Source organism: Neofelis nebulosa, chromosome 12, assembly GCF_028018385.1.
Source record: "Neofelis nebulosa isolate mNeoNeb1 chromosome 12, mNeoNeb1.pri, whole genome shotgun sequence".
Classification (NCBI taxonomy): Eukaryota; Metazoa; Chordata; class Mammalia; order Carnivora; family Felidae; genus Neofelis; species Neofelis nebulosa.
The window spans coordinates 86,565,093-86,589,496 of record NC_080793.1 but is presented as its reverse complement, the minus strand read 5'-3'; the positions used below and the strand labels follow the sequence as shown (position 1 = coordinate 86,589,496).

The 24,404-nt window shown below is 40.3% G+C and overlaps 1 long non-coding RNA gene across 4 annotated transcripts in view; it reads left to right on the top strand.

Moving 5' to 3' along the window:
- LOC131492120 (uncharacterized) overlaps positions 1-24,404 on the top strand; it is an 80,033-nt gene that overhangs the window by 54,118 nt on the left and 1,511 nt on the right. For 2 of the 4 annotated variants that reach the window (XR_009251880.1, XR_009251864.1), the window contains 2 exons: positions 17,531-20,246; positions 24,121-24,338. This is a non-coding gene — a long non-coding RNA (uncharacterized LOC131492120). Of the gene's footprint in view, positions 1-2,615; positions 5,090-17,530; positions 20,247-24,120; positions 24,339-24,404 lie in introns of those variants that run through there. The other 2 variants (XR_009251875.1, XR_009251877.1) reach the window with 2 other exon arrangements.

Below are 24,404 nucleotides of genomic sequence, written 5' to 3'. Positions count from 1 at the left end.
AAGAACACATGCCCTAAAGACTCTCCTTTGGAAGTGGAATTTGACTCTAGGCTTCCCACTGTTGGTGACAGAGAAGGACACATAACAATTCGAACACCCCCATTGCCTCTGAGATAAAGACCAACCCTCTGTTTAAATGAAGCACACATGAATGGCTCAAACCATCTCCTATTACACTTCTCAGCACAGACCAATCTCTTCTCACTGAAAAATATGATCATAATATCCATCCAAGGAGGCGGCTGAACTGTTAGGTCCAGGTATACAGTTTAATTTGATTTGACTTCAGTTATCTAAGAGATAGATGGGCTGTACGTGTTTCAGGAGATTCCCCACCAATGTTATTTCTCACAACCAGGTTCCCTACTATCTTCTCTGGATGATTACCTTTCCATCTTTAACTAAAAGCTGAATAGGTATTGTGGTATAACCCCTTTGAACGTCTGATAGAACTTGCATGCCCAGGAACAGCCTCTGGGAAACCCACTCTTACAGGCAACATGGAGCTTTAAAAATGGAATTTTCAATGGGAAAAATGAAATTCAAACTCCTTTGTGTGATTTATGATGCTTTTCACAACCCAACCTCAGCCTGCTTTTCCACACCTGATTTATTAATTCCCTTTTAGTATTTTCATGCCTCATCCAACTAAACTCCAGCATGTTCCATGAAGACACTCACTGAGACCCCGTAGATGCTTCCTCAACACCCGTTCCTGTTTCCTCTACCTTCTCTGCCTACTGGGTCCTGAAGGATGGCACCTTTTCTGGGAATCCTTCCCTGATTCACCTAACAATTAATCTTACCTTTTACTAGATTCCAGTAACACTTTGCTTCTGCCAGATCTTAATATCTCCTTTTTAGCTTCTCTGATTCCCCCCCCCCGCCGGCACATTGTGAACTCCTCCAGGGTAGAAATTTGTCTTATTTCTCTTTGTATTCCGGCATCGGGGACTTTGTCTGACCTGGATTTATTACACCAGATATTTTTTGAGTGCATCCTGTACAGACAAAGCAAGTTGGGACAGTTCCCTTCCTGTGATGTTAGGTTAAAAACAACACCACATGAGTTACTCTACGGGTGACCTAACTATGCTTCCATTATTTTCTGAAGCCACCCAGATCTGTGGAAATGGATTACTCAATATGGTTTGATATAGAAAAGGGAGGCCCAGTACATAGTTAGGTTGAACCACTAACTGATTCTACTGAACTCTGTTTCCTAACTTGGTATTTCCCGGATTTGAAAAGCTCCAAAGAATGCATGTTGCCACTTATTCCAAGTGTCTTCTCCTGTTTGTGCAACCTCCGTCAAGTCAAAGGACTTTGCAAAATTATATTTGGCATGTGGATACATCACTTCATCCGCCAGTAAAACACACATGCCCCCTTACAAGTAAAACAGAGCAACTGTCCCAAGGGACCTTGGCAATTTTATAGCAGAGGTAAGAGAAGGGTCAGGGAAAAAAAGATAGCTACTCCTCCTTGATTTCCTGACATAAATAGAAAATTTAAGAACTAAGTTACCCAATTTCATTGTCATTCAAACGACCTATTTAGGTGAAGGCTACAGTAAGTATTATGTGAATCTGACCTCAGTTCAGGACTTTGAGACTTTTTAATCAGCCATCCATCACAAAAAGCAATATTATGGACCTTCAGAGCAACATGAGCACTGCACAAATCTACAAAATCTCCATAAGTGCAGTTCCAAAAATGTGTTGATCAATGAAAGCATTCTGAATACAGAAACTGGAAGCTGGTATCTGAAAAGTTACTTTATATCATATTGTTTATATATTAACCAATCTAGAAAATAAGTTGTTTTTGCTTTTTTGGGTACATATGCAAAGTCAAATCACACTACCAACTTTTGTTGGGAAATAAGTTATTTTATTTATACTAAAGTTTCCACATGATAGAGTAAGTGCAGGACTTTATAAATTTGGCATTATTTTTTCTACTTTTCTATTCAAAAGTTTATGAAACTTCCATCAGGTGTTAATTGTGGGGGTGCCTGGGTGGCCCCATTGGTTAAGCATTTGACCCTTGATTTCCACTCAGGTCATGATGTCACAGTTGTCAGACTGAGCCCAATGTCAGGTGCCAGGTTGGGTGTGGAGCCTACTTAAGATTCTCGGGGCACCTGGGTGGCTCAGTCGGTTAAGCGCCTGACTTCAGCCAGGTCACGATCTCGTGGTCCGTGAGTTCAAGCCCCGCGTCAGGCTCTGGGCTGATGGCTCAGAGCCTGGATCCTGCTTCCAATTCTGTGTCTCCCTCTCTCTCTGCCCCTCCCCCGTTCATGCTCTGTCTCTCTCTGTCCCAAAAATAAATAATAAACGTTAAAAAATTTTTTTTTAAATTAAAAAAAAAAAAAGATTCTCTCCCTCTCTTTCTGCCCCTCCCCTGCCCATGTGCACACATGCACACTCTCTAAAATAGTGAATGGTGTGACAGCCTCTGTAGTTGGCACTAGAGAAAGATCACTAAAATCTTTATCCACGTGTAATATACAGTATCCTAGGGAAGACAGATCAGCTAAGATATCATTTCAATACATTATGATATAAGTTCTTAGATACAGGTGGTCATGAGTGCTCTGGAATCTCTCTCAGAGGAAAGGCAAAGATGAGAGCTCACAGGAAGCCCTCCCCAAAGGGCTGAGCCTTGGAAGATGAAAACCATGAGTACCATGCATGAGACAGAGATGACAGTGCACCTCCTTACAATGAAATGAGAGCAGGAGGAACCAAGGACAGGATCTGGATAGTCCACAAATGAAGGGGTGAGTGAAGGAAGGGGAGACTTTGAAGGGGATCAAGCAGCGAGGAGAAAGGTAGAAGAGCCAGGAGAGAATAGTGCCACAGAAGCTTGTTGTCCAAGAGATCACAGACAGCATCTCAAGGAGGGAGTCAATAGTCGATGGTAACATGCAGAGAAAAAGTAGAGAAGTGAGAAGAGTAGAGAAGCTGATATGGGCTGATATGGTTGGAGGAGATAACCATGAGTAAGAGGGAGGAGCTCCAGTGTTCCAAGACAGTGGGCAAAGACCCAAGAAAGGGAGCAGGGGTAGGTAAATACATGGGTGGGAGGAACAGAAGTTACTGTAGTTCAAAGGCAGATGGCTTTAGTTTTTTTATTCAAAGTCGGCAACAAAATATCTGCTGCTGCTGCTGAGGACGTAGGGACTGGGGAAGTGCCTGGAGGAAAATGGTAGTTTGGGGACATCAGAGAACGAAGAAGAAGAGTATTACTGAAAGCTGGGGACAGCACTGGGTTTGAGATGCCTCTGATTCACATGGTTGTGGTTTCCTCCATCTGAAAGCAGAAGCCCAGAGATTGAGGCAGGGAATAGTAGCAAATGTTTCCTGAGCATTTACTATACATCAGACACTAATTTCAGCATCTTTATGTTGTGTGGTAGGCAGAGTAACAACTTCCCCGAAATGTCAAATCCTAATCCCTGGAACCTGTGAATGATACGTTATACATGGCAAAGAAGAATTAAGGTTGCAGATGAAATTGAAATGGCTGGTCAACTAACTTTAAAATATGGAGAGTATGGGGCACCTGGGTGGCTCAGTCGGTTAAGCATCCAACTCTTGATTTCGGCTCAGGTCATGTGATTCCCTCTCCCCTTACCCTGCTTGTGCATTCTCGTTCTCAAAATAATAAATAAACAAACAAACTTAAAAAAAATAAAATAGGGAGAGTATACTGGATTATCTGGGTGGGCTCAATATAATAAGGGTCCTGTTAGGCAGAAGAAAGAAGCACAAGAGAAGATCACAATGATACAGTGTGAGAAGGACTGAACCTGCCATGGCCGGCATTAAAGGTGGAGGAAGGGACCATGAGCCAAAGAATGCAGGTGGTCTCTAGGAACTAGAAAACATAAGGAAATGGATATTCTCCTAGAACCTCCCAAAACAAATGCAGCACTGCCAACATCTTGATTTTAGAGCCTCAGGAGACTGTGCCAGACTTCTGACCTACGAAAGTGTCAGCTAACAAATTTGTACAATTTTGTTTTGTAAATTTGTGATAACTTGTTACAGCAGCAATAAGAAACTAAAATGCACACATTTTATTTGAATTCTCACAACAGTATTTTACCAGTTGGAAAACTTAGTGAGTCAATCCTGGTTATTGCCCTGGATGCCATAAGAGAGGTGGGGGACAAAGCGTAAGGAAGTAATGTTATTTTATAAACATCTGCCTCAAGGAGAGCCTTGTAATATTTTTTAGGCAGGAAATCATAGACCACTTCTGAAGGCACCGAGTTCAAAAGTGATGCTGATAATGTGGGGTTCTCAGATTCTTCCATCTAGATGGCCCTATGCTATCCCTATCAGTTTTCTGCTTTACTATCCGAGATTTGTTAAAGCTGCATTTCAAGCCTTCTCTTCAATCTGACTCACAATTAGGTCCTGGGCCTGATTTTCAGCCCAATCTGCCTTCTGCCTCCAGTAGTGGGGGGGGCCTCTTTAAGGCCACAAGAGAGGGCTTTAGGGTTGCACATTATGCCCTGAATTAGTGGTTGGTTATGTTGAGCCCACCAAGTCAACGGCCTTTATAATTACTGTTGGTACCATATCTTTCAAGCGTTATTGAGTGTGCGAATGCCAGTATCCCAACCCATTGGACCCCAGGTAAGATTCTTAGCATCTGTGATGTTTGGCAAGTCTGGGGATAACCCCACTCTACTTCTCTCCTCCAGGGGCCATCTTTTCCAGTTAAGACAATATCCAATTCCAGAAGCACCTGCTACATCTTAGAATTAAAATAATTTTACTTCCAAGTCAAGACAAAATGTCATGAAATACAGAAGACAGAACTCCTAGATATGGCAATTCCCTTGTGTTTTACAAAGTAAATGATAAATGTAGTTAACTAAAAGGTCCCCAACAGCTTCCAGTAGTGGATGAAGCTAAGGAAGATGAACCAGAACTGCTCTTACAATGTTATGTTCTACGTTTGCCTTCCTGGTAGTGACTTTCTCATTTTTTAAGGACTGCTGATTTCTACTTTGCTTTGCCATAATTTCTTTTTTCCTCATTTTTACTGTACTAGAATTTTGTCAGGGCTCATTGATAAATTAATCGATAGGATACAATATAAAGTAAACCCACGTGTAGCCTTACCACAAATTTTCAAGAGCCCAGGTACAATGACTTTTGTGCCCTTTATCCATCTTTTCCCTTATCTCCCTGTTCTTAGGAGAGCAGGACAGGCTTGGGATTGACTATTAAAAGGCCAAGATATCATGCGCAGGTTGGTTGGTTGTTGCTTCTGTCTCCCTAAACAGGTGCTCTCTGAGCCCCATCTTCTTCACATCTTATATAGGGATGATCAGAAAACCCAGTTGGTATCATTCTACTCTTCTCGTTGCTCAGGCTTCTCTAGTGACACTACATTGAGTTTCTACAACATGCCAAACTCCCTTGAAGGGATTCTGTACTTGCTTTTCTTCTAACATACCCTTCCTGCTAATATACCCTAAGTAGGTGACTTCTCATCTTAGATCTCAGCCTAAATGTTATTTTACTTAAATACTAGGGTGTCCTTCCTTGACCGTTTTATCTAAGTATATCACCTCTTAAAATTCACCATCGCTGCACACTATTTCCTTGATAACCCATATAACATTCTAAATTTTATACACACATAAATAAAATATATTGTCTATATATTCAGCTATAATGATACCCTTTAAAATGCTAGTTCAAGGCTTTGCACAGAATGCTCTTAATAAACATTTGTTTATTAAACAAACAGGTCAATCTATTTCATTAACCTTGAGGGTATTGATGATGCAGTATATGCAGGAAACCTTTTAACCATAAAGTATTTTTATCTGTACCAAATACTAGATGCAAATAATATTTCATAATGTTCAAAATTGTTCCTTATTAGATCAATTATCAGATGCTATGCCAAAAATAGCAGTATATCTATGAACTTTACAGATTTTAAATGCTCACATCTGTAATTCTCACAATATTTCCTGGAAGCGTGCCAGGTATTTCATCCTAAATAAATGGATTATGTGCATAATTTAAGTTAGGAAAGAATGACACATTTTGAGGGCTCTAAATGTGTAAATGATTACATATTAAGTGAGGAATTGCTTTCTCTTTTGCCCACCAGCCAAACGGTGCAAATTCCTTTGATGCTGGAGTTCAGAGAGAAAGGAAATAAATATACCTCTGAAATGGCAGTCGCAGAAGTGCCCATCAGCTCTGAGTTCTGCCTTAATTGAGCATTGGATATGCAGGAGAATAAGCTACTTGCCAATGTCACATGATTTATATCCATAATCAGAAAAATATGAGGCTTAAAGTTCAGGTGCAGATTGACATTCTCTAGCCTGCACAAAGCTGATCATGACCTTTCGAAGCCATGAGCAATCACTTAATGTCCATTTCTTCTCAGCCACCTGGAACATCAAATCAAGAAGCATCTTTGGAAAGCTAAGATTTTGAATTGCAAAGTGATGCCCAAATGATCCAGCTATGAAGCTTAGAGCTGGGCAGGGAGAAATTAATCAGGCAGTGGGTTTTTAAAAGAGAAACGTGGCTTCCATCTTTTATGTATAAGAAGCAAACAAGTTGAAAACTTTTTTCCAAAAACAAAATCCTTTGTGACTATGATCCCTTGAACAGTCTCATGATAGTAAGTCCTGGAATCAACATTGGAAATGCACAGAACAGGCATGCTGACCCCTGAGTGCATGACATTTCTAGGATCAGTCGCAAGTCCACATACATGTGACAGTGTGCTGAATTTCGCAGGCACAGTATCTGCCTCTAGTCCTTTATTTAATGGTTTTTCCAAATGACAGCTTCCTAGATTATTTCCATAGGAATGTAAAAAGCAGGCTACAATTCAAGGACTCAATAACTGGCTAGATGCCCTTGGAGTCTCATGACCTTCATTTCAAGTAGGTCCAGATAGAAAAGAACACTACCGGCTGTCATATTTGCAGTAGCTGCAATGTACTAGGATCTATTACATGTCTTATCTCATTCAGCCCTCTCTCTAACACCATGATTGGATATTTTAAATGTTGGCTACAAGGAAACTGAAACACATCATCAATGAGCACAAACTAGTAAGTACCAGAGCAGGTACACAAACCTGTCTCAAATAGGCTCCAAGGCTCATGCTCTTTCCACTACACTATCTCTTCTTCACTTGATCTCTACTGAGTGTCAACCTATTTTTCTCATCAGTGTTATGACAAGTGTCTGCTAGGAGGGCAGATTGGGTCACTGGCCTCCAAAGAATGCTCCCAGTTTTTTCATCTCAATTGAGCTCCCTGGAGTGTTTCCTTTCTGGCTCAGAGCAGTGTGTATTGACCTTGCCAGTCATGGTTGCAGTGTCTTCAAGAAAAGCCCAGCTGAGTTTGCTCCCATCAATGCTGTCAGGAGCACAAGTTGGTTTCCCCTGAACGCTATACTCTGGAGCGTTCTGTGGCAAGAACTCTTGTCAGGTGGAGTTGTTCTCAGAAATGGTGGCTCTCAACGGTGGCTCTAAATTGCCTCCTTGCCAACCCTTGCCTTCATTCCTAACAATGGGAACCCTTGGCAGCCAATAATCCTTCTAACTACTATTGACAAACCATCAGCATAGTCCTTTACCGGTCTTCCAGTCTCATGTAGCTTTGGCTACCAATAGGTAATTATAAATAAGGCTACACAGCTCTTTGGAGAAAATGTTAACAATTCCTATGCACATTTCTACTCTGATTCATACTTTTGTCTGCTGCCTCAGCCCTGTTTTACTTTGGTTGATGCCAGGAAGTACTCACCCTTCTCCGCATCAGCAAAGGAGACTATTCTCCAAGGAGACAGCAATAGGGAGCCACTTACTCTTCTCTGGAAGTACCTGGATTCAGGTTATATGAAGATGTAATGCTATAAAAATCTCAGACTCTCCCTTCTTGGGGTACAGAAGCATCTAAACAAAGCAAGACCCCAGAAGAGTCCAAGAAATATGTTAGTAATTCCAGGTAGATTAATCAAATACTATTAGAAACTAAATCTAAAGCAAGCCACATATGGGACATTTTTCTTTCTCATCTGCTTTCTATGATAATTTGGTTTTTCTTGACTTGAAAGAAAGCTTTATCTGATTGAATGGTCTCTCTGGCTATCAACCCATTTCTCTCCTGCCTTTTACTATTTATTTTATAGACTAGAGATAAACCTGCTTCAATAACCCCCTTTCCTCATTGCAGTGTGGTTCCATTCATCAAAACTCTAATATTCTTGGAGTCTAATATAGGCAATTCCAATGACCTTTCAAAGTCCTCATTTTCCTTGCCCTCTCTCTACAACTTTCCAGGAGAGAAACTAAGAGCTCTGGTTGAGCTGCTCCCCCAAAGCCGGTACCGATTTACTAGTCATACAAGGGAACCATCTTGGAAGCAAATCCTCCAGCCCTCAGTTAATCACCAGCAACCACCATCTACCTCCAGCTAACACTGCATGGAGCAGAGACAAGACTTACCCCACTGAGCCCTGCCCAAATTAAAGATTTATGAGGAAAAAAAATTACTGCTGTTTTAAGCCCATTTTAACTAAAACATGACTTTGATCCTAAAGCACGAGACCCTCCTCTGAACCCTCTGTACCCATCTATCATTGAACTATGCTATATTGTGTTACAAGTTATTTTTTAATGTGTTTAGATATTATCCTCTTGGAGACAGGTATTTTGTACTACATTTGTTGAGTTCTCGCACAGTGACTTTTTAGGCAGTAGATACTCTATAAATTTTTCCTGGTTAATTAAATCCAAGACTATGTGTTCCATGAGATAAAATTGCTTCTTATTGTGCCAGCTCTGCAAACATGAGAGAGGGTGCAGAGAAGACATCCTGAAACCCACCCAGACTCTGGGTGGATAACTGACATTTAAGATACTAAAATATGTGTATCATAGAAAATGCATATAACCACCCATTCTTCAATCTTCTAAAGTGCTTATTTAATGCTCTTTTGGAATTTGGTATCCAAATCTTGGGATTTCTTTAAAAAGTCAACCTACATTAGAGCCTTATCACTCAACCTATTTTTTTTTATTAATGAGTTACAACAGAAATGAAGTTTGCAGTTAATGAGCTACACATAATCTATCTGTAAATAATAACCACCACTAATGGGCAAATTAATTAGACTTCAGGTTTCTTCTCTTTGTTTTTACACTACTTTGTTTACCCTAATACATTTCATCTAAATATCATTAGACATAACTTCTGGAATGGCAGTATGAGGAGCTCTGAAGACTCACTTCCTAACAAAACAAACTGAACTAGTAAAAACCAAAACACCAACAACTATTTAAAATCTCTATGCAGTGCCTAAGAGAGTACAATAAATGAAGAAGCATTTATTCAACAAAATCTAATAAACTGTGGTAAGAACAGTGAGAGCCTATGTCACTTGAGTCATGATCTACTCCATCCCTTACCCTTCCCCCCAACTCAGCATGCTTGAGGTTCTGTTCCAGAGAGGGGTCCCTCTCCCCCAAGCTACCAGTCAAGTGCTATTTCTCCCTGGGATGGACATGTGCCAACATTTCTCATCCTCTCCAGCTGCCTGTTGTGAAACTGATTTCTAAACAAGGGTGACAAAGAGGTCAGGGGATCCCTTCCTCCCTCTAGCCCCACTCTTAGTCCCACTGGTTCTACTCCAGGCAAAGGTAGCTGAAAATACTAGAGCCAATTACCATCACCACAGTTTGCTCATACAGAGGATATTCCACACTGGGAGAGGCAAGCTGGGAAGACCAGAGGCTACTGCTCCTGCCCAGTGCCCTGCTCATTAGAGGAAAAATGGTGCTCCAAGAGAAGTGGGTCATTGTCTCTGCTCCCACACCCAAAGCAGTTTAACTCTGAGATTTTTTTGCATGGAGAGAGGCAAAAAGAAGAAAAGATGTAGAAGCTCTTACCAGACCAACTACATGTATTTGGAATACAATGTAAGTTTAATCCTAAGAGATTCTCAAAGAACAATGATGATTTGGGGGTAGACAATTAAGAGGAGGCTGATATCTCTATGAAAGCAACAAGGAAAAACTTTAAGGCAACTAGATTACCAGAGAAAATCAGGTAAAGAGATAACTGCTAAGATGAGCCCTTCTGGAGTCAGAAAAAACCTCCAAGACTAGCTCTATAAAAGGTCCCAAATTAGTTGGATCAGACTGTGGAGCACTGTATGTATAAGGACATTATCAAAAACCATAGAGTAATCAGCCAGCAGTAAGGGGAGCCTAATTATGCTGGATGTGATACCAACAGACAAAACGTACTTAGCAGCGAGATCAGGAAAATAGCCAAAGAGAACCCTGCTAAAACTGGTTATCCAAAGGTGACTGTGCCCACGCCCAGGGCTGCAAGTTCTCAAGAATGACATCACAGGCCTCATGCCACATGGGAAATTTCACTGAAGTTCTCCAGCCAAGTTACTAAACAAATAAGCAAATAACAACAACAAATCTGAGAGATGAGAGATGAGAAATCAGTATCCATAGTTGCTACAATATATTACCACAAATGTTCAGTTTTCAGTAACAACAAAAAATTATGAGACCTGCACAGATGCAGGCCAGTGTGACCAATACAGGGGGTAAGGGCAAACAGGCAACAAGGACTGCCTCTAAGAGGGCCCAGATAACAGACCTAAAACAAGTTTATAGCAGCCACTATACTATGCTCAAAGAACTAATGGAAACCATGCTTTCAAAAATAAGTATAATCACAATGTCTCATCAAATTAGGAATAATAATATATAAATTATAAAAATAAACCAAATGGAAATTTCCAAGTTAACAATCAACTAAAATGAAAAATTTACTAAAAAGACTCAAAAGCAGATTTGAACTGGTAGACAGAATCAAAGATCTTGAAGATGGATTGTATAACGTGTATCAACCTAAGTAACAGTGATACTGAGTAATGCCTTAGAGAAATGTAGGACATCATAAATAGCAGCAATATACTCATAATGAGACTAGGAGAATGACAGGAGGGGGAGAAGGGAGTAAAAAATATGTGTTTAATAAAATAATGGCTAAATACTCCCAAATTTTATTTTTTTAAAGTAATCTAGACATCCAAGAAACTCAACATCTTTCAAGAAGGATAAATGCAGAAAGATATACAACCAGACACTTCATAACTAAAATGTTAAAAGACAAAGAGAAAAATCTTGAAAGCAGTGAGAAAAAGAACTCATCAAGTACAAGAGAACCCAGAAGATTAACAGCTGACTTCCCATCAGAAACAATGAGACTGGAAGGCAGTGGCATGATACATTTAAAGTGCTGAAATTTCAAAAATAGGTCTCCCAAGAAACTTATATCCAGAAAAACAATGTTTCAAAAACAAAAGCAAAATCAAGACCTTCCCAGATAAATAAGACTGAGAGAATTTGTTGCTCTCGCAATATCTTATAAGAAATACTAAGGGAAGTTCAGGCTGAAAGCAAGTGACCACAGACAGTAATATAAATCTATGTGAAAAAGAAAAGAGTACTGATACAGATAATAACATAATTGTAAAACACAATATAAATGCATGTTTCTTCTTCTTTCTCTTAGCTTATTTAAAAAGCAGCTCTGTAGGAGCACCTGGGTGGCTCAGTCAGTTAAGCGTCCGACTTCAGCTCAGGTCATGATCTTATGGTTCGTGAGTTTGAGCCCCATGTTGGGCTCTGTGCTGACAGCTCAGAGCCTGGAGCCTAGAGCCTGCCTCGGATTTGGGGTCTCCTCTCTCTGCCCCTCCCCCACTTGTGCTCTGTCTCTATCAAAAATAAATAAATATTAAAAAAAAAATTAAAAATATAAAATGCAGCTGTGTCAAGGTGCCTGGCTGGCTTAGTTGGTAGAGCATGTGACTCTTGATCCAGGGGTTATAAGTTCAAGCCCCACGTTAGGTGTGGAGCTTACTTAAAACTAAAATCTTAATAAAAATAAAATAGAAAAAGCAGCTGTGTCAGACAATATGCATGTAATTGTATTTGGTGGTCTATAATGTAGAAATGCAATCTATTTGCTAATGGCAAAAAGGAGGTGGGAGCAAAGCTATAATGTAGTAAGGTAACGACACCATATGCTAACTGAAAGCAAGAGCAACAAATGAAGAGAACCGGAAATGGCAAATCAAATAGTCGATAAAACAAACTCTACAAATATGTACTTGCTCTCCTTTCCTCTCTCAGTTTCTTAGAAAGACATCAATTATGTAAAGTAATAATTACAACATGTATTTTGGAAGTGGTTACCTAGATATGGTATGCATAATGCATAACAAGAGCAGCACAAAAGAAGGGGAAGAAACAACAGAGCTATATAGGAGCATCTTTCCTGTATTTCCCTGGAATTCAGTAGAAATCTGATCTAGAGTCTGCAAATTAAGATACAGATGGTAAGTCCTCGAGCAGCCAATAAGAAAATAACTCACAAATATGTATAGTGTAATGTCACCCTAGAAAAAAAATCATGAATGTGAAAGAAAGAAGTAAAAGAATAGAGGAACAAAGTGTTGTGGCTTGATTCACATCCCCCTAAAATTCATACGGTGAAGTCCTAATCCCCGATACCTCAGAATGTTACTTTATTTGGAGGTAGGGCCATTATAGAGGGAATACAGCTAAAATGAGGTCATTAGGATGGGCCCTAATCCAATACAACTAGTATCCTTATAAGAAGGGAAAATTTGGACACACATACACAGAAGGAAGATGATGTGAGTAGATACAGGGCAAAGACAGCTAAGTTAAAGCCAAGGAGAGAGGGCTGGAATGGACCCTTCCCCCTCACAGCTCTCAGAAAGAACCAACCCTGTTGATAACTTGATCTCAGAACTTCAGGCCTCCATGTGTGAGACAACAAATTTTTGTTGTTTAAGCCCTCCAGTTTGTGGTACTTTGTTATGACTGCCTTAGAAAAATAATGTCTACATAGAAAACAAAAAGTAAAATGGCAGATGTAAATCTAACTCTATCAATAGTGACATTAAGTATGAATGGATTAAACATTCCAGTCAGAAAGCAGAGACTGTCAAACTAAATAAAAAGACAAGACCCCGGGGGCGCCTGGGTGGCTCGGTCGGTTGAGCGCCCGACTTTGGCTCAGGTCATGATCTCACGGTCCGTGGGTTCGAGCCCCGCATCGGGCTCTGAGCTGACAACTCAGAGTCTGGAGCCTGCTTCCGATTCTGTGTCTCCCTCTCTCTCTGCCCCTCCCCCGTTCATGCTCTGTCTCTCTCTGTCTCAAAAATAAATAAAAACGTTAAAAAAAAAAAGACAAGACCCAGTTATATGCTATCTATAGAAGCTACCTTTTAGATTCAAAGATACAAATAAATTATAAGTAAAAGGATGGAAAAAAAGATATATCTTACCAACAGTAACCATAGAAAGCTGTTGTGGCTATAGTATTATCAGTCAACAGAGGCTTTGAAACAAAGTGTTAATAAAGATAAAGAGAGACATTTAATTATTACAAAAGAGTCAACCCACCAAGAAAGATATAGCAATTACAAACACATATACACCTAAAAACAAAGCCTAAAACACATGAAGCAAAAACTAACAAATGAAGGGAGACACTGAAAATCAACAATGGTTGGAGGCCTTAATACTCCAATTTCAATAATGAATAAACCAAATAGGCAGAAGATGAACAAAAAGAAGAGTTGAACAACACTACAAACCAGTTAGACCTAAGAGAGACTCTCTCTACCAACAACATCGTATGTGTTTGTTTTGCAGATGCACGAGACAATCCCCACAAATACATTAAATGATAAAACAAGCCTTGATAAATTTAAGAGGATTGAAATTACAGAAATGATCATCTCCACAATGGAATCAACTTTAAAGTCAATAACAGAAAGAAATTCGGGGAATTCAGAAATGAGTTGATATTTAAAAACACTCTTAAATATCCAACAGGTCAAAGAAGAAACCACAAAGGAAATCAAACAATACTTTGATGGATAAAAATTAAAATACAATATAGGAAAACATATGGGACAGTTAAAATCGTAGAGAGAGGGAAATTTATAGCCTATGTTAGAAATGCCTCTACACAATAACCTAACATTCCACTTTAAGACCCTAGACAAAGAAGACCACAAACTTTAAAACAAACATAGACATATAATAAAGATTACAGTACAATCAATAAAATGGAAAATAGAAAAACATAACTTCACTAAAGAATTCTATCAAACATTTAAAAAGTATCAGTATCAATACTTCACAAATTCTTCTAAAAAATAGAAGAGGAAGGAACATTTCTCAACTCACTTTATGAGGTCAGTATTACCTTGATACCAAAACCCGACAAATATCACAAGTAAACTATAGATCAGCATCTCTTATGAATAGACACAAAAATCGCTAAGATATTAGCAAACCCAATCAAGCAACATGTTAAAAAAGTTATGTCATGATCAAGATATAAAAAGGATTATACATCATGAGCAAGTAGTTTTTATCCCCAAGAGATATAAAACTGGTTCAACATCCAAAAATGATTTACATATTAATAAAAATAAATGACAAAACACATCATAATCTCAATAGCTGCTGAAAAAGGCAAAAATGAAAAAAATCAAACATCCCTTTGTGATAAAAAAAAAAAAAACACCTAACTAACTTGGACTAGAAAGGAACATCCTCAATCTAAAAAGGAACACCTATGAAAACACCAAAGTTAAAGGGAACTGACAGGAAAATTCTGCCATCTGTTAAGTAGGTCTATTTCAGTTATGCATTATTTAACTGGGGAAATCACCACCCACTGGACCCACTGCAAGATGGGCCTGACCTAAAACTCCATTGACCTAACTTCCATAAGCCCTTCCTGCAATTGATGGGGCACAGTCACAGATGTTGGGTGTCTTGTACTTAGTTCAAAGCCAGTGTCCAGTAGTCCCCAAAGGGTCTGATTACTTCTTTCCCCCAAGTATACAGCTACTCTAGTAAAAAGGCTATAGGTCCCTCTAGGGAGACTGGAAGAAAGATTAACAATATAACCTTTTGGTAGTCCTAAATTCTGTCTTCAAGGGGACATCCCCCCCCCCCCCACTTGTTTAATTGGTTCTGGGTCTGTAAGTTGGCTCCAGTCTGGGAATTGATTGAGGGGCCATGACTCTGCCTTTAGGATTCAGGTTGAACTTTCTCGTTCATTCAACTCAAAATTTTTCTGCTTCTACCAATAAAGAATTTAGTAGGCTTCCTACCTATTTTACTTCTAGCTCACTCTAATTAATTATCCAGAGCCATAGTCCTATACAAGTCAGACTACTTATTGCTGCTTTGACTCTCCTGTCCATTACAGTAGCCATCTCACTTGGCCTTTGGTGGTGAGGGTTTCCAACTACTCTCACTCTCACTGCATATCAGTTTTCCATTTCAGTGACTTCAGTTTCTATGGGGGATGTCTGGCCTACAGAGAAGAGTGATAGCACAGTTCCCCTCACACATTGATTCCTCAGAGCACTGGTGCAAGGTGTACATTTTGGCCCCTTCCAGTGTAGGTGAGTAGGTCTTAAATGACAAATACACTCTAACATTCCAGTCTCTCCCAGTCTTTGAATCCCTTGCCCTACATTAAACCAAGGAATGTCTAACATTTCCAATTCACTCATGGTGAGCCATATTTTGGTCCATGTTTCATCATCCTGAAAAGAAAAAATCTGAACGCATCCCTCCTAATACCAGGAACAAGACAAGGACAAGTTCTCACACCACTGCCATTCAGCATACTAGTGTAGGGCAATTAGACAGTTAAATTCTCCCCAGGACAATTACACAACAAAATGAGAAAAAAGTGATCAGATTATAAAGGGAGAAGTAAAGCTATCTCTGTTTGCCCATGACATCATCATGTATACAGAAAATACTAATGAATCCACTAAAAACTATTAGGACTAGCAGAGGTGTTCAGCAAGGTGGCCGGGCTCTAAGATCAATACACAAAAATCAAATGTGTTTCTACATAATAGTAATGAATAAACCAAAAATGCAATTAAAAAATAACTTCATTTACAATGGCATCAAAAGGAATACAACACTTAGGAATAGGTTTCACAAGAGAAATGCAAACATTATACTCTGAGTACTACAAAATACTGCTGAAAGAAATTAAAGACCTAATGAAACAAAGTATCCCGTGCTCATGCATTGGAAGACTTAATATTGTTAGTATAGTAATACTCTTCAAAATGATCTGTAAGCCCTATCAAATTGAAACTGGCTTTTTAAATAGAAATGGACAAGCTGATCCTAAAACTTATATGGAAATTTAAGGGACCTTAGAAGAGCCAAAACAATCTTGAAAAAGAACAAAACTGAAAGACTTACACTTTCCAGTTTTAAAATTAACTACAAAGGGGCGCCTGGGTGACTCAGTCAGTTAAGCGTCTGACTTCAGCTCAGGTCATAATATCACAGTTTGTGAGTTCAAGCCCCATGTCAGGCTCTGTGCTGACAGCTCAGAGCCTGGATCCTGCTTTGGAGTCTGTCTCTCCTTTTGTCTCTGACCCCCACCCCCAATTGTGTTCTGTCTCTCAAAAGTAAATAAATGTAAAAATAAATAAATAAAATAAAATACAAAGTTACAATACTCAAAACAATGTGATACCAGCATAAAGACAAACATACAGAGCAAGTGAATCGAATTGAGAGTCAGATTTTACTCTCACACTTCTGGTCCATTGATTTCAAAAAAGGTAGTAAGATATTCAACAAAGGAAGGAATAGTCTTTTCAACAAATGATGCTGGGACAACTGGATAATCGTAAGCAAAAGAAGTTGGATCCCCTAACTCACATTATATATAAAAGTGCAACAACATAAATGTAAGAACGAAAAGTAGACAATACTTAGAAAAATATCACAGGTATACATTTTCATGACCTTGGATTAGGCAACGTTTTCTTAAATATGACTAAAAGCTCAAGCAACGACAAAAACAGAGAAGCTGGACTCCATCAAAATGTAAAACTTTTGTGCTACACCATTAAGAAAGTTAGAAGACAGTCTATAAAATAGGAGAAAATATTTCCAAAGTATATATTTGAGGAGTGATAAAGAACTCTTACAACTCAATAATAATTAAAAAACAGTTAGTAGGCATAGGATCTGAATAGACATTTTCCCTAAGAAGATTTATAAATGGCCAGTAAGCACATGTAAAGTTACTTGACATTAGCAGTCATCAGGGAAATGGAAATTAAAATTACAATGCAATATCACTTCCTTCCACTTTTTTGGATATTATGAAGAATGCTGCTATGAACATTCATGTGCAAATTATTGTGTGAACATATGTTTTCATTTTTCTTGACTATATACCTAGGTATCAAATTTCTGGGCAACACAACTACTGTTTAACCTTTTTAGAAACTGCCAGACTATTTTCCAAAACAAGTGTACCGTGTTTCATTCCCATGAGCAGTGTATGAGAGTTCTAATCTCATCGACACTTGTTTTTCCTTTTTAATCCTAGCCGTCCTTGTGGATATGAACTCAAGTGTCCACTAACTGATGAATGAATAAAATGTGGTATATCCATACCATGGAATACTATTCAGCCACAAACAAGAATGAAATACTATACCTACTACAACATGGATGAATCGTGACAAAATTTTGCCAAATGAAAGAAGCCAGTCATAAAATGTCATATATTGTGTGATTTTCTTCACATGAAATGTCCAGTTGAGGCAAGTAATGGAGAGACAGAAAGTACTTTTGTGGTTGCCTAGGGGTCGGGGCCTTGAGGGCATATGGGGAGACTGCTAATGGGTCTGGGGTTTCTTTTAGAAGTAATATAAATGTTATAAAATTGATTTGTGGGGCACCTGGCTGGTTCAGTTGGTACAGCACACAATTCTTGATCTCGAGGTCCTGAGTTCAAGCCCCACATTGGGTGTGGAGCCTACTTAAAAAATATAAAATTGATTATGATTGTACAACTTGGTGAATATACTAAAAATCATTTAATTCTGTATTCTAAAGAGAGGTAAATTGTATGGTTATATACTTTTTATCTCAATAAAGCTATTATTTATAAAAGATCATTATAACATGTTTAACTTATATAAATATGTTCATTCCTCATTTTAAGTTCTTAAAATGTCCCAGAAACCAGCTCACAATTCCCCCAATGCTTTGGGCTGCTCTAAAAAAAAAAAAAAATGGTTCCGGACATATAGACTGTTTTTAGTTTTAAACAAAAGTACTTCTCTGGATGAATAATTAAACTCAGAAGGTGGTAAATCTTCTCCCTTCTCAGCCTTTTTGTTAAAATGGGGACTAGGCTCAGGACTTGGCCACTACAAGTGGCCAAATAAGTGATCACTGAATTTTAGAGCAAGAAGGGGGTCTAGTGACCAGCTAAGAAGCATCCCATGAACAAATTTTTAGCTTGCTATGGATTCTACCAAAGCAAATAAGGGCTTGGATTCTGATAGTTTCCTCAAGTGGTAATTGCAGGAAGACTAATAAGTGGAGAAAGACACAAAAGGAAGAAAAACCAATAAAAGATATGATGAAACATGGGTTGCCTTAAGTGGGCAATTGGGGCTCAATCCCACTGGGGATACTCTGTGAAGATATGTACAATATGTCTCAAAATTGCCCCAGAGGAGTATAGGGAGACTGAGGCATGTAACCACCAGCTCACATGTCCTCTTAGTTGGGGACTGGTGTCGAAGAGTTAACTCTCCCTCACGTCTGGGCTGTGTCTGCCTGCCAAAGAAGAAGCTTCTGCTGAAGAAATCCTTCAGGCTTAGATAAAGAGCAAGGCAGATGCTTGAGGGGAAAGCCGTCAGCTTTCTGGAACTTTCTACAGCTTTGAGTGAGCTTAGGTGGGCTGTGGAGTTGAGAGGTGGACAAACAACATCAACTACAGTCTCTTGTGACAAAGGACACATAAGAGGGATGGGATTTCCACCACTGCTCTGGCTCAAAAGGGAATTTCCAATTCACCTTTCCTGCCCCATCTTGATTAGGAGGTGGATTTCCCTTCAGTTTCATCACCCCACAAGTGACAAAGTCCTTTTCTGATCTGTGGGACTGGTGAGCATCTAGGACCTCCACCAGTAGCTTGTCTATAGGAGATGGATGCATGCAGAACAGTGGAGGGTTCTAGGCAGAGTCTCACAGGCAGCAACAAACCTCACTTACATCCAGGGACTCCAATGTCCAGAGATTGGTCCATAATGAGAGAAAAGGGACATTTAGGTGTGGAGTCAGTGTCCTCATAGCTTCTTGGCACATGAAAGGTGCCTACCTTCTTACCACGGTTCTCAGCTTCTCCTTTTCACCTTATTGAGGCTTAGCTACTGAGAGAACTCATTCTGCTGACATCAGTGCAAACCTCTCTGTACTATAGCCCCCAATGATTCGTGGTAAAACATTAATTTTGGAAATTAATAATGTAAATTCCACATCTCAAGGTTAGAAGAAGTCAATGTAAAGAAAGCCAAACAAGGTTCCTTACCACAGGATTTCCAAGACCCTTCAGTATGCCTATAAGCCTTGACTACCCTCAAGGAGAAGTTTCAAGGTCATAGTATTTCTTAAAACTATTCTCCCAGAAAAGATTTTCCTATAGATTTTCATGGAACTAGTGTTCTATAGAACACACTTGGGGCAACACTGGTATAGCCCAATCCATTTGTTTCACTGATGAGGAAACTGGAGTCCACAGAACCAAGGTGACTTGCACAAGTCATGCTGTAAGTTGCCGATGGAGCCAGAACTTAAACCCACAATTTCCATCTTTCCTATCTCCATGCCCTCTGCTCAGTGACAGTACAATGGTCATGGTTTCACCTGTGATGGAAAGCTCCTGAGTTGTCCTTTCCCTGTCCTTTGTGTCTTCGAGAAATGTCATCCTCCATCACTATCTGAACCAGAGAAATGAAACATTTGTATCATTCCTATGGTCAACAACTGTCAACTAGGAGAAGCTAAATGTGACAAGCTCTCACTAAGGATATATAAATGAGGTTTCTAAGCAGCAAAGATACTTTCTCCACTCTCTCTTGCCCCCTCTACTAGATGAATGCTAAGAACACTGGGACCCTAGGGAGTGGCAAAGCCATCCAATAGAAAGAAGTCTGCTTTCTTGAACCTGCATGCAGAGGGAAGCCACTGGCTTACCTGCAAAGAGTCCCACATAAGCAAGAAAGAAACTTCTATGAGGACAAACCACTGTAAGTTTTGAGTTTGATACAGCAGTTCACATTGCCCTAGTTAATACACTTAAAGACAAGTTATATGTATATATATATGTATATATACCTGTATATACCTATATATACACATATATATGGATTAATAAATTTGGGGACACAAAGCAATTCCACCTCAATTAGAAAGAACCTGGAACAAAACAGATCAGCCCTTATTCTCAGGGACCAAGAGCCTGGCACAGACATAGCCACCCTGAGCTATGCCCTCCCTCACCATACCTTCACTGAGTCTTGATCACAGCACCTCTCTCAACCTCCTTCAGTGTCACCCACATTTCCCCAGCCCCACTGCCAGAACCCCAGGCTGAGTCATTTTCATCTTTGGGCTGGACTATTCCAAATGCTCTCAAAAGGGTTCTATCTTCTGTATGCTATCCTCCTCCTTTCCCCCGTATTAAACCATTCTCCATGCTGTGTTCAAAATCACCTTCAAAACACACGAATCCCATTTTGACCTACATTCTATCCCCCATCCCCCATGGCATGAATCCCTTCAATTAATTCCAGATGTGATTGCAATGAAATTCAAACTCTTCTGCGGGATATATGGCCCTCCTTTTCAGCTCTCACCAACCCTGTCTTTGGACCCTGTTCCCCAGCCATTTGGAACTTCCTTTGGCTCCTTGGTTGGATCTCGCCTCTCTTGCCTCTTAGCCATCGTATAGGATGCTCCCACGTCCTGAAGTGTGCTGCTCCTTTTCTTCCTTCCCAACCAAGGCCTCATCTTCTCCTTTGCAACAGTTTGACTCTAACTCAACTTAGCTGTCACTTTTGGGAAGGCTTCATTAATAATCTCAGACTGTGTTAGCTTTTTATTGTCTACTTGTCCTTAGTACCCTGCCCATGCCCTAACACAGGACGTTCATGATCTAATTGTATACCTATTAACATATTCCTCTGGAACAATCCCGGAGGGCACAAATACCTCATTCACCTCATTCAGTGGATCTGACCACTGCTTGGGGCTTGGAGCAAAGCAGGTGCTCACAAATTATTTCTTTTAGAGATGGTGGAGGGGAGTGGATGGTTGGATTGGATGCCTATTTTGTATGAGCCACAGAGAAAGCTTTACTTAAGATAGTAGGCAGTGTTGTTTAACTCTTAGTGAATATAGGATCCCATTTTTTTCCTATTCATTCTTCTCCACAAAACATCTTTTAACATACGATATTCTAAAGTTGCTGTGTTCGCCTGTTTTAAAGGATTTAACTGGTTTTGTTTACTAATGTTAGTGGAGAACCCAGCACATCTCGTTCTCTGCCAGTCAGGACTACAAAGAAATCTGGCTGGTTGGTCATGAGGAATGAAGCACGCATAGGGTTAAGATCTTGGCTCTGAACTCAGGATGTCTGTGTTAAGTCCTGCCCTAAGATTTACCATAGCCAGATGACCTCAGGCGATGAAATAATGTTTCTACAATCCTTAGCAGAGTGTCTGGTATTAGGAGCTTAACAGCTGGTAGCAAGTTATTAATGTTGTATTTGCTACAGAAACTAGTATCAATGTTATCATTATTCTGCCCTAATAATGTCCTTAGACCATGACGGAGACTACTGGGGGGAGGGGATGTACACTGTGTGCAGGAAAAGTAACCAACCAAGACCAGTGCGTGAGATTACCAGGGAAGACCCAATTCTCCTCATTGGACAGACAAGAAAAGCCACAGTCAGCAGGTTGAGGAGACCTGCTCCTAGTCACGTAGCCAGTCAGGGCAGGGCTGAGACTCAAACCAGAACTGATTCCAAAGCCAGTTCTCTTTCCACCACACTGCACTGCCCGTGGGCATTAGCATTTCCAGGTCCTACAGGCTTCCGAATTTCGGAGATCAAATAGGACTTAGGATTCCAAATAAGCACACCGCAACTGACTGTTGCCCTCTCTCCATTCCTAGCTGCTTGAGATTGTGGGCTTGCAGAGCATTCTGCCCATGAGGTGCAGCACTCATGGATGTAGATCCTCTGCTCAGGGTGCCCTCTGCCACGAGGACAGACTGGCTCCCACAGAGACCATAGCGTCCTTTTATAAAGTAACTGCTGTGTCTCCCCCAGGAAGAGGGTGGGAGTTCCATCTACCTCCTGCACTCCAAAGGCCAGAGATGCTGGGTAGATGTATACCACTGAGACCAAATACAGTGGCCACTTGAATGAACGTTAGGGTGTGCTAAGTCTCTGAAGTCTGGTTCTCAGTGCAAACGGCCAAAGCAGATAATGTACAAAGCCCTCGAAAAGTCATAGATTCTCCAAGCTTGACAGGATCTGGAGCCTTATCTTAATCTGAACTGTTTATTTTGTAGAGAAAATCTGGGCATAGCAAAGGGCAGGAAGAAATACCCAGGCTTTGGTGGTGGTGGTCATGGGGGTGGTGTTCTGAGTTTCATTCCAGTGTCCTTTCCATCACACCAATAAACATTTTTCTAGAGCATTGCTGTAATGGGATGGCACTTATGGCGCCTGCCTGACTCAGATGGAGAAACCTGCTTAGGGCATTTGCCATCACTGTAGCAAGCCATTTCGACATAGGTCCTCTTGGGTGATCTGGAACACCTTCTCAGGATGGGATGATTTTTGGGTGGTGGGGGAGTATCTTAGTTTGAGGAATTTGTGTAACAGGAACTCTAAGAGAGGCCAAATAGAAGTGTGGACGATTCTAGAGGGTAAAGAATGTTGCTCATTGCTAGGTTTTCAGTATAGAGAGCAATGCTCTGGAGAGATGAGACCTTCATTCAGATCTACCAGTCAAGACAAAAGGCCAGATCAGGGACATGGCCATCAGCCATCCAGTTGCCACAGGTAGCTCTTGAATGGGCTTAGAGAATTCCCAGGCACCTGCCCTACCCATAGTCTAGTGCCCTCCCTAGGTGGGAGGGAAATTTTGATTATTTTTGATGTTTTATTTTTGAGAGAGAGGGAGACAGAATACAAGTGGGGGAGAGGTAGAGAGAGGGGGAGACAGAGAGTCCAAAGCAGGCTCCAGGCTCTGAGGTGTCAGCACAGAGCCCGAGGCAGGGCTTGAACTCCTGAACTGCAAGATCCTGCCTTGAGCTGAAGTCGAACACTTACCTGGCTGAACCACACATGTGCCCCTGGGGAGGGAAATTTTAAAGGGACCAACCTATGTTCATTAGTTCCAGGAAACTCTGATGTCTTTGAGATCCTATGGAAACTCAGAGGACGTCCCTGAACCAGGATATGCTCCAATCAGACAGACAGACACCGGGGATTAGATACATCCTCTGTTCTTCACAGTGTCCCAGTCACAAATCAGGGACAGGCAACTCTCTATAGTAAGGCAATGCCAGAGAACTAAAGGAGGTCTGTCCAGAGCAGACAGCCCTTCCCAATAATGGAGAGCTGAAAGCAAAACTAAAGAAGAAAATCTCTCTCTTAATTCCATCCCATCTAAGTCAAGAGGACACGGCTTTTTGTTTTTTGTTCGTTTGTTTGTTTTTAAGTCTTAAACCTTCATTATCCTTTTTGGTAGGGGTGCATGAAAGAGTCTGAATAAACATTTGACAGGTGACTAGGTAAATAAATGAAGGAAGGAAAGAATAAAGTGAGCGTTGGAGTTAGTGACGAAATGAACCAACTATCCAGGCAGAGAATGACTGTGGAGATGTACAAATGAATTGCAAGACCTTCATAATGCATGCATAAATTTGCATAATTCTATGCTGGAAAAAGAAGTTTATCTGTTTGTATAATTCCTATTGGTACAGCATTTCCTCTTCTTTACTCTCCTGAAGTGTGTTTAACAAGAAACCTTTAACTATTTTGTTCTCTGAACATTTGGGCAGAATTAAAATAACTCTTTGGTGTTGTTTCTTTTATTTCCCTAGCCAGCCGAATGAGCTATTTTTCACTTCAACTCTCTCCGTCTTGCCTGCTGCCACCACCTGGTCTTGTCACCACAACATTCCTTAACACCCCAGTAGGGAAAAGGCAAACCAGAGGCAGGCAGCCCTGGGCCCTAGAGTCTCAAGTCCACCATCTGATGAAGTGGCTTTGGGCAGGTTACCAATCTCTGGGTCATAATGGAACACGCACTGTGAATATCGTAAGTAGTCATGCAAGGAGAGTACATTGTAGCAGGTGTATCACAGGATGAGTGCTCAATAAAATT